At 33.6% G+C, this 16236-nt stretch overlaps 1 long non-coding RNA gene across 1 annotated transcript in view; it reads left to right on the forward strand.

The window, feature by feature from the left end:
* The window catches only part of LOC135142206 (uncharacterized), a 43336-nt gene that overhangs the window by 17218 nt on the left and 9882 nt on the right, over positions 1-16236 (forward strand). Inside the window, exon 2 of the long non-coding RNA XR_010282474.1 lies at positions 15794-15940. This is a non-coding gene — a long non-coding RNA (uncharacterized LOC135142206). The remainder of the gene's footprint in view (positions 1-15793; positions 15941-16236) is intronic.

Genomic DNA, 16236 nt, shown 5'->3' on the forward strand with positions numbered 1-16236 from the left:
CTCAATAAAATAAATTCACGCATTTATTAATTTTTTTGAGTCACCCTGTATATGGAAATCGAAAAAATTTGAATGGAATGATAAATGACAAGAAGAGACTCACCATATTTTGTACATTTAGGATAGGATTTATTCGGCAAAATTTTGTGGTGAAGCCATAATTTTTTTAGGGGGGATGAGCAAATACATTTTGATCAAAAACTTACCATGCTTATGATAACTTTAAAACACCTTCAAGATTTCAAAGCATTCGGTTTTGTAGTTCCTGAGTAAATCAGTAAAATAAATTTACGCATTCATTAATTTTTTTGAATCACCCTGTATATACAAATCCAAAAAATATGAATCGAGTGATATATCACAAACACAGACTCATCATATTTTGTACATTTTACATAGGATTTATTTGGCAAACTTTTGAGCTGACGTCATCAAGTTTTTGGAGGGGATAACCAAATATATTTTGAGTAAAGATTTATGATGCTCTTTATAGCCTTAAAACATCTGCAACATTTCAAAACATTTGGATTAGCAGATTCAAAATTAAATTGCAAAATGTTGTTTTATAAGTTTGATTTTTTTTCCAAAAATCTGGACGTTTCGGGTAAAAACTCAATTCGGAGTCGTAAACTACATGTTTAGGACTATATTATTTTATACAATTTAAAACCCATTTACTATGTACAATTTTGAAGTGACGTCATCACATTAGTGGTGGTGATGACTAGACAAATTTTGGTTAGCGCTTTACCATCTACATGATATTCCTAATATAACTACAAAATTTCACAACAATCGGTCCAGTACTTTCGGAGATTATCTGTCTAATAAAAATCCGGGACGGCAGACAGACGGACGGACAGACGGACAGACAGACGGAAATGGGAGACCTATTTCTTCGTCCTCTAGGGGTCATGAAAGATCGAGGAAACGTAAAAGTAGAGAGTCGGCCGACGGACTCGATTACAATACTTCCTTTGCTTACGCTCGGGAAGTAAAAAAAGAACATTGCTTATTGGTAGTACTACATGATCAGTGATTTATGATTTTCGCAATAACAAAGGACTGTCTAAATAAACTTAAATCATTTTTTGTGATTCTGTTATACTTTCTGGTGCAACCAAGTGTAATGTTACAGTATACAATGTATGTATATACAAAATTATGTGTTTTCTAGCAATGGAAACGTATGTGTAATATCCTCTTTTAATAGTAGAAATAAAAAGAAACGCAGAATTATACAAACTAGAGAACATTTGAGGTTCATAAACATATATTCTCATTTTCAAGAGTTTAAGATTGGAAATAAAACGGATCACTACTACCGAAAGACAATAAGATCGAGGTAGCTGGGTTTTCTTGCAGTTGTGGCGATCAGCTTGAGCAGTACGCAAAATGTAGCAAAACTGGGACAGCGCCTTTCGGACCATTGGAATAGACTTTCCTAAAGTGCTAAAATCGGCGTAGACGCCCCCCTTAAATAGGATTATGTAAAAACTATTGGTAGATCCCTGATACCATAACTGACATTTTCGTATTGTGTGCAGCTCACGTGTCGCTGAGGAAATAAAAGTTGGCTTTTACGTTGCGTTTTATATGTCAAAATTCTAATTTATTATTGCACTATTGAACTTTAGTTTCTGAAGCACTGACGCAAATCCTAGTTGAGTACAATAAGTGGTTTACGCTATCCTAGGAAGAGGAAAATTTGTGGCTTTTCCTCTTTTAAATCTCTTATTACAAGAATGTGATGTTACAAGACAAGTGAATATTTTTAAAAATTAAATGAACAAAACAATTATTCGTTACCATTTTCCGTTGACTGAACCCAGGAACTACGCCATATTAAAAATTAATAAATAACCAAAAACGCTTGGGAACAACGAAATTTACCTAATTTCAAATCGCAAAGCGAGCAATTTTTATTTAATTTCCATTCTGAAAACAATCGAGACGAACGCGGAGTTTTTTCCCAAGATCACCTCGACTGTGACCCTAGAAGCAAAAATGAGAGGCGTCCCCTCTGGTGCCTTTAAATTCATCAACTCTCTCCCACGCATTTCCGATTCCATGCTTAACGGTGCGAAAAACACCAAAAGATCAAATCTTGTGTCATACTCATAGCATACGATTTTTTTGAATCTAGTAATTTGAAACGATAAGTATACGTTCATTACCGGTGCTACTGAATCGTGATTTGATCAAATCAAAATTCAAAGGGAGATGATCATTGCCAATCCCGAAATTATAACGTGCCGACAAAAGCACATTAAACTCGATTACTTTTTTACTAGTGATCAAGCCAGGTTATTATAGGCAACTCTTTCGTAGTCTCATCTTCCCATGTGCTACAGGGTGATCCCGTCACAGCTCGCAAAACCAACACTTATAATGGCGCAGCATACACACACATACACCTGAGTTTGCCGAGCTTGTTTCCATTCCCAAGGTAATTATTACGCGGGAGCAAATGTTTACCTTTTGTTGTTTATTTAAAGGTCTCGTGATATGAAACAAAAGAGTGACAAGTGCAAGTGCAACAACCGGTCGACGGTCTGGAGGCGGTGGATCGTTTCTCTTCGCATATGCACACATATTAGAACAAATTATACTGCGGAAAATTCGCGCCATATGGTAGTCGTTGCGTAAGTGTTTGATTTGCGGGCGGCTTTTTTCGACCGAAAAAGGATAAGGACACGCCGAATTTCGGCGACGTCCTGCAGGGCGGCTTGCAGTCGTAATAATTTATTGCGTGCAGAGGCTTGTCGTGCGATAATGAACGGTAGATGCTAAGACCCGTTGTCCAATAAGTCAGAAGGAAAAATTGATTTATGGAAACGGGTACGTCTTTTACGTTGGGAACGTGTGACGCCGGAATGGCGGAGATTCGAGGGTTCGGGGTCAAATGGCACGGGTGTGGCGGGCAGGATGGCCGATTGACGTCCTGAATTTTGGAAAATTTCATGAGCTTTAACTAATTTTTGGGATTATTACTTCGTGAGCGTAAGCGACTCGGCACTTTCATGTTTTCTAACCGTTTCATGACCTCTAGAATACGAAAAAAGTGGTCTTCCGATTCCGTCTGTTTGTCTGTCGTCTATATCAGTTTTTATTAGACACAAACGTATCTCCGAAACTACTGGACCGATTGTTATCAAATCTAGTATTTACATTAAGAATATCATGTAGATGGTAAAACGCTAACCCAAATTGGACAACATTTGGGAGTACAGTAAGCGGAATTAATTTTAATACCAGTAATTTAATCAATACTTAGTTAAGAAGACACTAGAAAATTGCAGAAATTGAACAATTTTTGTTTCTTCAGGCTTTCCAAACAATGTTTTTCAAAAGTCTTCTCACTCGACGCTCTTCTGTAACTTTGATTTGACAACCAAATTCATTTCCTGTTTGTTGTCAAAAAAATTCTTATGGCACTCATTTTCCATGTGTTCTGTGACTTCAAGAAATTTTTAAGCTTTTTCGTGATAACCTATCACCTCATAAAATATTGTAGAACTAAGTACATATATGAAACCTGATAAATTGTTTTCTTTTTCTCCAAGCATTGATTGATTTTAAAAATTTTTTACCTTCACATTAACTTTTTAATTCTCGAGCGTAAGCGAAAAAGTATTGTAACAGGGTCAATTTTTTCGGGCGAATAAGTACTTTCATGTTTTTTCGACGTTCCATGACCCCTAGAGTATAAAAAGTGGTCTCCCGTTGTCACCTGTATGTCGTCTGTGTTACATCTACGTTTTTGTCACTCTGTATAAGCAATTCTAAAAAATTGGTCGAAAGTTAGAACTTCCCACGCTTCTGAAGTACAGCCCAACAAATATTGATTCTCTGAAAAATTATAAAATTTGACTTTGCGGAATTTTACTTTTTCGTAATAACCTCTGTGGAGTAAATAATAATATAGATAGAACACGGAACAATATAGAAGGTGTAATAAAAAAAAAGGTTTCATCTCAAAAAAAAAACAGTTGGAAGCTCCGAGGACATTTAATATTCTTAAAAAAAAAAATGGTCTAAAGAGTTTAGACAGTACTTCCCTCGCTGTCGGAATCGTGGCGACTGCATGCCTATTATGTCTTTTTTCGTATTACATTTTTGTAGCGGGGCATTTTAAAATAAATTTATTACCTTTTTCAATTTTGTCGTTATTTGGCATTGACATCTTTGTCATTTTTTTGTGATTGATTATTAAAAAAAAATTAAATTGGACGAAGTCGTCTCTGGGGTGTATAATATATTGCGTATGCAAAAATAGCCAGGCGTGATCAGATAAAAGGAACACCTGTATAGTACTTGTAATTTAAGACAAATAGCCATAACACTTATCAATCTGTAGACGTGACGGTGAAACACAAACTAAACTAAAACATGTTTTCTACGAATTGCAATAACTGGATGACAGTGACGACGGTCCAGACTTTTTTATTGCTCTGACTTCCGTTTATTGAATAAAACACTACATTTTTTCGGTGTAATTCACATTTGCTTAATTATAACTTGTCTAGATCTAGGGGAGCATCCCCTAGCCTCCCACCAGCTACGGCCTTGTCTAGGCTTTATGAAATATCGAGAAAATTTGAAAGCAACAAATTGTCCAATGGATTCCATTACTGTACGTCCTTAGGTTATCCTCGATAAGAGAAAAAAGTATTATGTTTATACATTGAAAGAATGTCACGTAGAAATTGGTTTGATTTGAATGAGTTCGTCCCCTCAAAACAGAGATCAAAACAATTAACTAGTAAGCTACAATCAACAAAATGTTCTGAATATCATTATTATAATTCTTATTAAATAAAGATGTTTGTATTTTCACATTTTCGGGAAAATGAGGTCATTCGTTCTTAATTTGATTAATAAAAAATATGAATGCTATGATGAGTTACAAGTAAAACTCATCATATTTTACACATTTTGGGTAGAATTATTCGGCAATAACCTCAAAACGTCTGCAAGATTTCCAAGTATTCAGTTTTGCAATTCTTGATTAAAGCAATAAAATAAATTCACGCATTCATTAATTTTTTTGTCACCCTGTGTACGCAATTCCAAAAAATATTGTTGGAATGATAAATCACAGCTACAGGCTCATCATATTTTGCACATTTAAGATAGGATTTATTCAGCAAAATTTTGAGGTTACGTCATCAATTTTTTAGGAGGGGGATGAGCAACTACATTTTGACTAAAAATTTACCATGCCTATGATAACTTTAAAACATCTCCAAGATTTCAAAGCATTCGGTTTCAGAGTTTCTGCTTAAATCAATAAAATAAATTCACGCATTCATTAATTTTTTTGAGTGATGGAATGATAAATCACAAGTATAGACTCATCATATTTTGTACATTTTAGATAGGATTTTTTCGGCAAACTTTTAAGGTGACGTCACCAATTTTTTGGAGGGGAAAAGTCAATATATTTTGATTAAAAATTGATCATGCTTATCATAACAACTGTAAACCATCTGCAAGATTTCAAAGCATTCGCTTTTGCAGATTCAAAATTAAATATCAAAATCTTGTTCCATAATTTTGATTTTTTTTTTTTTTCAAAAATCTGGACGTTTGGGGTAAAAACCCAATTCCGAGTCATAAACTACATGTGTAGGACTATGTTATTTTATACAATTTAAAACCCATTTACTATGTACAATTTTGAAATGATGTCATCGCATTAGTGGTGGGGATGATTAGACAAATTTTGGTTAGAATTTTACCATCTACATGATATTTTTAATATAAGGACAACATTTCAGAACAATCAGTCCAATACCTTCGGAGATTATCTGTCTAATAAAAATTCGAGACGGTAGATAGACGGACAGACAGATGTAAACGGGAGACCTATTTCTCCGTCCTCTAGAGGTCATGAAAGATCGAGAAAACGTAAAAGTAAAGCGTCGGCCGACGGACTCGATTACAATACTTCCTTTGCTTACGCTCGGGAAGTAAAAAACAGTTGGGACTCTCGAGAAGGTTTCGCCTTCTTTAAAAAAGGACAGTTGGTACCCCCGAGGAGGTTTCACATTAGAAAAAGAAATTTGGCACCCCTCAGAAGGTTTTACATTTTTAAAAAAGACAGTTGGGACACCCGACAAGGTTTCACATTCTTAAAAAAAGACATTTGGCGCCCCTAAGAAGGTTTAACAATTTTGAATAAAGATGGGCGTACTCTCACCTTTTCGGGAAAGTGGGGTAATTTTATCAATAAAAAAATTGTTATTACGTCATAAACCTAGATAACAGACAATGCGATAGAAAAATAGAAAATAAGGATGAAAAGGAAAGGCCAAGTTTGGAATCGAACGCGCGACGTACGGTCCGCATTCCTGACTCGTAACCACTAGACCACGATCGGGATTCTGTTATTATACAGTGCATTGGTTTTGCAAAAATTTGGGCAGTTAGGGAAAAACTAAAAGCGGATTCGTACACCACATTTATAGAATTTTATTGTTGTATAACAGATATATCAAATAAACATATATTTCTTTGAAATGGCGTCATCAAATTGTTGGTGGGGATGATTAGCAAAATTTTTGTTAGCATTTAACCATCTACATGATAATTTGAATATACATATGTACAAAATTTGACAACAATCGGTCCAGCAGTTTTGGAGATTACGTATCTATTATAAGTGGATACAGACAGACGGAAACAAGAGACTATTTTTTTCATACTTTAGGGGTCATGAAACGTCGAGAAAATATGAAATTGGCCATTCGTCCGATGGACTCAATTATTAAATTTATTAGGAATAAAAGATTTACCACCTTCGAGTAATATCGTTTCTTCTACACTCTCGACTGTTTCTATTCCTAATGGCTGAAATAGTTACATTTTGTGCTGTCACTTAGAATTGTTTGTATAATTTTCGAGCCAAATTTTGGCAAGAATTAGACGAAATTTAAAGTGTGTTAATTGTCTACAACCAATGATTACCAACAAATAGTCTGTCCCTTATACGAAATTCGTTTGTTTAAGAGAATTTAAAGTTAATTCACAAACATATTCGACAGACCTTGTGTTTAATTTGTTTTTAACTACGTAGAAAATTTTTGAAAATTTGAAAAAGGTAATTCCTGAAAAAAATATTGATTTAAAAACTCACCAATATCAGTCTTGTCTTAACAAATACTAGCCCTGCCCACCCGCCCTCTATTTTCTGTGAAGGTATTTAATTTGCCAAAATCAGTCTTATCTTAGCAAGTACCAGCCCCGCCCACCCGCCCTCTATTTTCTTCGAGCGAATATCATTTGCCAAAATCAGTCTTATTTTAACAAGCACTAGTCCCATCCACCCGCCCTTTATTTTCTTAAAGGGTATGTCATTCGCCAAAATCAGTCTTATCTTAACAAGTACTAGCCCCGCTCTTTATTTTCTTAGAGGGTATTTCAGTTGCCAAAATCAGTCTTATCTTATTCCTGACTCGTAAGTACTACACCACGACCAGGATGTATATATACGCTGATGGTAAACTGTTATTATGCCGTGCATTATGTTTTTGCAAAAATTTAGACGGTTAGGGAAAAACTCAAACCGGATTCGGACACCAACCGTTAGGACTATATGTTGTTTAAATCAAATAAACATAGAATTCTTTGAAATGACGTCATCAAATGTGACAACAATCGGTCTAGCAGTTTCGAAGATTAAGTGTCTAATAAAAATAGATACAGAAAGTAGACAGACAGACAGACGGACGGAAACGGGAGACTACTTGTTTCGTACTCTAGGGGTCATGAAACGTCGACAAAATATAAAAGTGGCCATTCGTCCGATGGACTCAATAATTATACCTTATTAGCTTACGCTCGGGAAGTAAACACACATTTTGCACATTTTCAATGGATTTATTAAGCAAAATTTTGACATTTCATCAGTTTTTAAGGGTGTCGTACGGATAAATTTTGATAAACGATTTACCATGTTTCCCATAACCTTAACGTTTGCAACGTTTCAGCGCATTCCGTTTTACAATTTCAAAGTTAAATTACAAAATTTTGTTATATATTTTTGATTTTTTACAAAAGTAAGGATCGTCGACAAAACATAAAAGTACCGAACCGCCCGATGGAATCGATTGGAATACTTCCTCGGCTTACGCTCAAACAACTAAAAGTCTAACGCTATTTTATGGATCCTGTGAAAGTACAAATGAACTATTAAACAACGTAGAAAGAAGCATGCTGTGTATAATTTCCAGTGACTTTTTCTTAATAAAATTTTGTGATTACATCAACAACTTAAAGGCAATTTTCTAAGTTAAATGGTAAATCCTAGATATCCTCTTCTGTATCTATATTTTGTTTGATATGACGTAATCAGTTTGTTGATGGTGGTGATCAGACAAATTTAAATTAGTGTCTATCTAATTGTTGTGTCCCACTTGGCCCAAAATATACTACATGTACAGTTCCTATACTACATCAGTACCTAGTAAAATTTTACAACCGCTACTTTGAGGGATTGTTGGACAATGCAGGGGTGATTTATGGTTTTGTGGGTCCAACCTTCATGGTTAACTTTGAAATACCAATAAAATTTTATTAGGTACTGATGTAATGTAGGAACTGCAATTGTATTGTGTTTAACTATTATTAATAGATATACCGTACCAAGGCACTCAAGAATATTTTCAAACACCTTATAAAATAATAATAATGATAATGCAGTCGAGGTAACAACAGGGTGTATATTTTATAAGGTGATTTTAAAAATAACATTACTTTCTCATTTCATCAACTGCCGCAACCACTCTGTATATTCCTCCAAAGGATTGAAACTCCTGGCACGTAAACAATTTAAATTAACTTTCTCCATATCTAATTAAATAGCAACACGTCTAGACAAACACTGAGCTTTATCATTGAAATTCCTCATCGTACTACTAAAAATAACAACCATTATCGAGGACCTATCGGCACATCACGGTAGTTGCAACAGGCAGTCGATCAGGAAAAGCCTCCGTTCTAACGATTCGAGCGAAGATAACGCCAAATTACTGAAATTCTGCTTCTTAGCAGGAGTTCGGTGCAGCAGGAAAAAAGCCACACCCAAGAATTCGATCACTGATTGCCGGACATATTACCGTCAATTGCTTCGTGAGACGATTTCGACCACCATCACTCAAACGTCAAAATAAAAATTCGTTCTCCATCGTAACAACCAATAAAATATCGAGCCGTCGCGCATTTCTTCTGCCTCGTACCGCACGCGGACACCCTACAGTTAGCTATCTACAATCTTTTGACGTTTCTGTTGTGGCCTATGAACATGAGTTATACTCGAATTTTTCACGGCAGGGTTGGATTGTCACCAGAAGCGAAAATACGGCGTTGTCGACAATAGCGGCGGCGGCCGTACTCGCAAATATTACTGTAAATGAAATCTTGATTTGTGGCCGCGGATCAGGGCCGGACTGCGCATTGAAGTCACCGGGCGCATGGGAGTAAAACTTGCCTTTGCAACAAATCAGGGGCACAATTTAGAAAGATGGGACAGGAAAATACGAGTAAGTAGGAATGGGGCAGAAGAACAATGTACGCAGAGAAGACTTTAAAGCTATTTAAAAATAATCAACACTCACTTAGAGCTAAAACATACTTATCGTAAGTGGCATTGCTGTACTGCGATGAGTCGGCCCTGACTCTTCATTGTAGCCAGTCCGGCTCTGCAGCGCTCTAATAGAGGAAGCCAAGACTTCCAACTTTTTAATTGACTGGAAACCATTACGTATGCGGCTTCCATATTTCATTCGAAATTTTTTACACATAAAATAACCTCATTATGAGATTCGCTCGGCCATAATTAAATTACTAAGTAACATTCCGGTCCGTTATGGCGGCGATATGCGCCAAAAAACCGAAACTGATGGTGAGTGAAATCGCGCGAAATCGACGACGAGTGCTTTTATTCGCTTTTATTGTTGCAAGATGGAAGGAAGGTGAGGTTGGTGATGTCCTTAAGGGTCAAACATTCCGATCGTACAGTTATTTCGAGGATTGCGGGATTTATTGCCAATTTCCACATAATCGATTCTCTTGAATGCTGGACCGACAGGCCGACTAATTAATGCTGGAAGACCATCGGCAAATTAATTAATTGTTGGCGGAGGTCGTTATACTGCAATTAATTGGGGATTATGTGGCCGTAATCGGATGGTAATCGGCAATTTGGCAGTTGTAAGAGATGTTTGTTCAGACGACGAGGTGCTTCTGCGAACTTAACGAAGATAAAGAAAATTGGACTGATAATTAGCTTAAGAGCTTTTTTTGACAACCATTATTCGAAATTTTCAGAACGATTTTGGTTCCTACTCTTCATTCAAACGTTACAGATTATATATTATTTAATTGTTTTGTTAAACCTTTTTTACCTGATTTGAAAAACATAACCTCTTTCAAGAATATACCGTATTTTGCTATTTCGGATATAAAAGATCTCGTATTCAAGAATCTGTAAATATTATATAGTATTATTTAAAATAATAATCAATCTGATAGCAACAAATTCACATGCAAAGAAGAGAACAATGAAAGACTACCGTTTTTAGATCCACTTGTAATTAGAACTAATGATAGGTTAGAATTCGATGCTTTCAGGAAAAATACCGCTACACTTCGCTGCATAACTTCCGATTCTCATTACAAAGGAAGTCTCAAGGTTCTAGTCACAGAATTCTCACTTTCCTCCTAAATGAGCAAGAGGCTTAAAATATGATAAATTTAATAAACAGTAGAAAAGCTGTAGTAAAGGTGTTAATACGAAGTATTGTAGAAAATTTAGAACTTTGTAGAAGAAAAAAGTGTTGCAAAAATTTACCATTTTGAACGTGTTCTGAGTTTCTAAAAATAAAAAAATCATCACAATTGAGATAGGGCGGGTGGGCGGGGTTAATATTTTGCTTTTTTTCTTAATATACATAGCCAGGTTTTCACAACAAGAAACTTAAAACATGGTTCAAATGGTACATTTTTGGGATTTTTAAATTTTCTTTTTTTTCGTTTCTTCATTTTTTGATTTGCAATATTTCTTTTTTCATTTTAAATATGTACTAATAATAATAATTTTTAAAATAATTAACTTTTTCAATTTTACGATTACAGTTTATTCATTTTTCTATTTTTGGTTTCTTAAATTTTTTATTTGCAATTTTTCTAGTTTTCATTTTAAAAATGTTAATGATAATCATAATTAAAAAAAAAAATCACTTTTTTAATTTTACGACTTTAAAATTTTTCCATTTCTCAATTATTGGATTTTAAAACTTTTTCATTTATTCGATTTTTCAACTTTTCGATTTTTAATTTTTCAATTTTTCGATCTTTAATTTTTCAGTTTTCCAATCTTCGGATGATACAGTTTTTCGATTTTAGAATTTTTATGATTCTATAATTTTTCGATTTTATAATTTTGGGTATTCTAATTTTTCCATTCATTAATTTTTTTCGATTTTTAAGTTTCTCGATTTTTAGTTTTTCAATGTTTCAATTTTTCGTTTCTTCAGTTCTTCAATTTGCAGTTTTTTGATTTTCCAACTTTGCGATTTTTATTTTTTCGATTTTTCAACTTTTCGATAAAAAAAATGGAAAAACTGAAAAATTGTAAAACTGAAAAATCAAAAATGAAAAAAAATCGGAAATCAAGAACTTGAAAAATTTAAAGAAACGAAAAATGCAAATATCGAAATATTAAAAATTGGGAAACTTAGAAATTGTGAATTTTCTCCATTTTTAAGTTTCTAACAAACTGTATTTATGTATTTTAAAATCGAAATATTCCAAATTAGGGAAATCGAAAAAGCGGATATCTGGAAAACCAAAAATTGCAAAATTGAAACATTTAAAAATTGAAAAATCCAAGAATTGAAAAATCCAAGAATTGAAAAATCAAAGATTGAACAATTGAAAAATTAAATAAAATCGAAAAACACATTAAGAAAATAAAAAAGGAAAAAACGAAACATTGTAAACCCATAAAATGAAAATTAAAAAATCGGGAAAATGAAAAATAAACATAAAAAACTTGAAAAATTGAGGAATCGAAAAATTGAAAAATCGAAAAATTAAATGTTGAGGAACTGAAAAACCGAAAAATGAAAAATTGTAATATCGAAAAATTGCAACTCGAAAAATTGAATAAACGAAAAATTCAAAAATTTGGAAGTCGTGAAACTGAAAAAATTAAAGTTGAAAGAACGAAAAATTATAAAACCGAAACACTGAAAAATTACAAAATGAATAATGAAAGAAAATGAAAAAAGGAAAAATTGTTTTATTGGTAAAATATAAATATTTTAAGCTGGTTCCGCGATTATTTTGTTTTTCTGGCTTACCTGACAAATAGCTAATTTCATGTTTTCTGGACGTTTAGTAACTCCTGCAGTATGAAAAAGTAGGTCTCCCCTTTCCATTTTTCTGGCGTCTGTTGGCGATTTTGTTAGAGAAAAATTTCCGAAACTACTAGTAAGATTTGTAAATTTGTCTACTAACTACATATTTTGCCTTTTTTTTCTTAATATATGTAGCCTTCTTTTCACAACAAGAAATTTAAAACATACGTTCATTACGTTCAAAATGATCGCTACCTCTTTCATAATGAGAAAAAAACTTGATAAGATCTAGTACTTTCCAAGATAAGACTGATTTTGCCAATTGATATACCCTCTAAGAAAATAAAGGCCGGGTGGGCGGGGCTAGTACTTGACAAGATAAGACCGATATTGCCAAAATAACATACCCTCTAAGAAAATAAAGGGCGAGTAGGTGGGGCTAGTACTTGCTAAGGTAAGACTGAACAATAATGCTTGGTTATATGACTCTTTGGAAAAAAGCTAAACTTACACCTCTTTTCTCTATTTCACCGACTTATTTTGACAAACTGTAGAATCTAAGATTAAATCAAATTAAAAAGTGGCCCCGCCCACCCACCCCCATTACATTTTGATCAGTCATTCTAATTGGGTCTGAAAAACAGAAGATGAATTTTATATTGATAAATAATAGAATCTAGGATTACATTTTTTAGGAGTAATCAAATTTAATTTTAACTGAATTTTCAATTTCACGAGTTTTCAATTTTTCAATTTTTCCATTTTTCTAAATACAATTTTTCGTTTCGGTTTTTATTTTACTTATTTTTTAAATTTTTCGCTTTTCACTGTTCGGATTCTATCATTTTTCTTTTTTTTTAATGTGAATTTTTTTCAGTTTTTGGATTTTTCAAGTTTTCAGTCTCCAGTTTTCGATTTTTCAATATTAAATTTTTTAGTTTTTTGTTTTTATTTCCCGAACGTAAGCGAAGGACCCATTGTAATCGAGTCCATCGGACGAATGCCCACTTTTATGTTTTCTCGACGTTTCATGACCCCTACAGTAGGAAAAATTAGTCTCTCGTTTCCGTCCGTCTGTCTGTCTGGTGTATGTATCCATTTTTATTAGACACGTAATCTCCGAAACTGCTGGACCGATTGTTGTCAAATTATATCGTTTATTCAAATCGGTTAGAAAATAAGCAACAACAGCGTCGTGAAAATTGAACGGTTGTCTGTGAAATGCCAGTTTTGTGAACAAATAGGTTAGTTTATGTGAGGTCTGACAAGCAAGTGCCAACCTAATAATTGCCTACTTGACAAATAAATGATAAATTAAGTCAGTTTGTTTACATTGTGAAAAAATTTAATTCCCATTTTTACTGAACACAACCGTACTTCTAGTTTTACATACGTCCATTGTAATCGAGTGTACTTTTACATTTTCTCTCCCGTTTCCGTCTGTCTGTCTGTCTATCCGTCTGTCTGTCGTCCCGATTTTTATTAATCTCCGAAAGTACTGGGCCGATTGTTGTCAAATTTTATATTTATATTACGAATATCACCTAGATGATAAAACGCTAACCAAAACTTGTCTAATCATCCCCACCAATAATGGATGACGTCACTTCAAACTTGTACATAGTAAACAGGTTTTAAATTGTATACATGCAGTTTATGAAGTCGTGTTGTTTTTTTACCCGAAACGTTCAGATTTTTGAAAAAAAATCAAAGTTATAAAACATTTTGCAATTTAATTTTGAATCTGCAGAACTGAATACTTTGAAATCTTGCAGACGTTTTAAAGTTATTGTAAGCATGGTAAATTGTTAATCAAAATATATGTTTATTTCTCCCAAAAAATTGATGACGACATCCTAATTTTTTTTTCTTAATATACGAAGTCTTCTTTTCACAACAAGAAACTTAAAACATCACCAAAATGGTAAATTTTTGTAGGTAAATAAGATTTTGCAATTATGCTCCATTCCTAGGTCTGACAACGAATGAAAAATTCATCACAATTGAGATAGGGCGGGTGGGCGGGCCTTACATTTTGCTTACGCTCGGGAAGTATGTGATGACGTTAGTTTAATTTCCAATTTATTTTTATTTGAATTTATACGGGATATCATAAAAACAAAATTCACATAATCAAATTTCATAATTTATCTAACAAACTAGACTTGTCGGATGGTGCTTCTAGAACGAATGAAATTCTGTTTAATTGATTTTACAATTTTTTACTTCTCGAGCGTAAACTACGGAAGTATTGTAATGGGGTCCATCCGAAGAATAAGTACTGTAATGTTTTCACGACGTTTTATGATCCCTTAGAGTATGAAAAATTTGGTCTCGCATTTCTGTCTGTCTGCCTCTTGTCTGTGTTGATTTTTATTAGACAATCTCCGAAATTATGGACTAATTGTTGTCAAATTTTATATGGACGTCAGGAATATCGTGTAGATGGAAAAAACAAAATTTGTGTAATCGTCCCCACCAACAATGGGATGACGTCATCTCCAAAATTTACAATTTTTCCACATAAATAAATGTTCCTTAAATTTTATATCCATATTTTTGGGAAAGTAATTCTAAATTGTATAAAAACATTTTATAATTTAATTTTGAAATTGCAATACACAATACTTTAAAATCTTGCAAACGGTTATCATAAGCACGGTAATTAATCGCTGACCATTCGTTTATGGACTCAACAAAAAATTATGACGTCATCTTACACTTTTGTGTAATAAATGTTCCTCTCTGTTTTGCGGAGACAAAATCAAACAAATTTCATTTTCTTTTAACACAAATGCCGCCGCTGACGCTTGTTATCTGAACGTGCTAATAGTCGAATTGTTGAGAAGTATAAACATAAACAGTTGAAATTAAGCATTTACCCAGGATACATTTTTCCCGTTGATTATTTATTTTAAATATAGGGCGTTCAGATTGTGAGGGTATTATTTATATCACTGGTTTTTACTTTACAGAAGTTATCACAATGTGACAAAAATCGCAAAATCAAATTTTATAATGTGTAAATAACCTTCGACTACCGGGGCTTAATTTCTGTGACAGTGTGTTTGGGCGATGTATAAGTATTTCTTATACTCCGCCGAGGTTTAAATAGAATCATCGTGGTTGTCAACCATAGTAACTATGATAAGATTGATAAGTCAATACAAGGCAGTTTTTTAACGAAGGAAGGAGAGAAAAAATAATCAAAAGAATATTAATCGTTTGAAAATTTAATATTTGGATATTATATTATTAAAGTATCACTTAATCTCTTAGTAAAGTATAGTTATATCGACATATTATTTGTATATGAAAGACGTCTGGTTTAGCTCCAACCTGAGGATGTTCTTTGTTCATCGTGTCTTATATTAAACTATAATAATAAAAAATGGGTTCATTTTTCTAAAAAAAGTTTTTTTTTTCAGATTTTTGATGCGCTACTCCATGATGAGAAGGTACTGTTGCTTTTGATTCTTCGTTTTTGCAAATACCGAAATTAGTACGAGATACGATGACCTATTTTAAAGCATCCAGTTAAATCGAAAATAGGTCAAAAAAGGAGTTAACAGCAGGTAAAATCCCATTAAAATTAGTTTTTATTTTTTTTTTACTTCTGAGACTTCTCTTCGTGTATTTTTATTCTTGACGTTGCTAAAAGTTGCTTATCAACACAAGCAAGGCAAATCGTCGGCCTTCACCTTCATGTTCCAATATGGCTTCCATCATGCCCGAGAGACTCATGACATCACATTTAAATAAATCGCACCTTGTTCTTTCCCAAATCGAACGTATCCCATCCGAAGTAAAGACGGCTGTTTTGTTTTTAAGAGCTTGTAACGTAGGTGGGGGGGTCGGAGGTTAATTTGCC

Source organism: Zophobas morio, unplaced genomic scaffold, assembly GCF_036711695.1.
Source record: "Zophobas morio isolate AGI-343-1 ecotype UQ-CSIRO unplaced genomic scaffold, CSIRO_AGI_Zmor_V1 ptg000004l, whole genome shotgun sequence".
NCBI lineage: Eukaryota > Metazoa > Arthropoda > Insecta > Coleoptera > Tenebrionidae > Zophobas > Zophobas morio.